Consider the following 1,187-nt stretch of genomic DNA (forward strand, 5'->3'; position numbering starts at 1 on the left):
GACGGCGACGCTCGCCTCTGGACAGACAGGCTCTGAGGAGGCAGGAGGCAGCAGAGCTGTTTGTTCCCACTCGGACCACAAGTTGAGATCACAACAGCTGCAGTTCTATGAATGGTGAGGAATTTCGAGAAAGAGTTTCTATGCTTCAGTCAGTTCAGTTGTTTAGTCGTGTCCGACTCTTTGCAACCCCATGGACTGCAGCATGCCAGGCCTCCCTGTCCATCACCAACTCCCAGAGCTTCTTCAAACTCATGTCCATTGCATTGGTGATGCCATCCAACCATCTCATCCTCTGTCGTCCCCTTCTCCTCCCACCTTCAATCCTTCCCAGCATCAGGGTCTTTTCTAATGAATGGGCTGTCTACATCAGGTGGCCAAAGTATTGGAGCTTCAGCTTTAGCGTCAGTCCTTCCAATGAATATTCAGGGTTGATTTCCTTTAGGATGGACTGGTTGGATCTCCTTGCTGTTCAAGGGACTCTCAAGAGTCTTGTCCAACACCATAGTTCAAAAGCATCAATTCTTTGGCCCTCAGTTTTCTTTAGAATCCAACTCTTATAAATTTGTTAACTGAGGACCTGAGAAGATAAAAAGAATTCTAATGGGTTGCAAAGTTAGCAACTGCCTGAAACAGCCACTAAACTCTAGGACTGGGGAAGAAAAGGAAGATATTGAAATTATTTACGCTTAGAAATTGAAAGAAGGGATCCTGGGCTCTGGGAAGCAGACTTCTGAGGAGGGGGCGCCAGCTGGTTGGTATCTCTGCTGTTGGTGAGTCACTTGGTCATTGGTATCTTTGTGACCCCTACTACTCTTTGTGACCCCACGCACTACAGCACGCCAGGCTCCTCTGTCCATGGGATTTCCCAGGCAAGAATACTGGAAAAAAAAAAAAAGCTGCCATTTCCTTCTCCAGGGGATCTTCCCAACCCAGGGATCGAACTCATGTCCCCTGCATTGCAGGCGAATTCTTTACCACTGAGCCACCTGGGAAGCCCTGGTATCGCTGAGGGGGATACAATACAGCTGGTTCAACTAGGGTTGGAAAAACTGCTAATGGATTCAGCTGCTGCCATAGGGACTGTGTTGCTGCTGATAGATAAACAAACGTGGTATTTCCACCTGGAGTACATACTATTCAACAGTAAAAAAGGAACAAAAGTCCTGATGCCTGCTGATACATGAAAC

Source organism: Bison bison, unplaced genomic scaffold, assembly GCF_000754665.1.
Source record: "Bison bison bison isolate TAMUID 2011002044 unplaced genomic scaffold, Bison_UMD1.0 scf7180017864239, whole genome shotgun sequence".
In the NCBI taxonomy this organism is placed as follows: domain Eukaryota; kingdom Metazoa; phylum Chordata; class Mammalia; order Artiodactyla; family Bovidae; genus Bison; species Bison bison.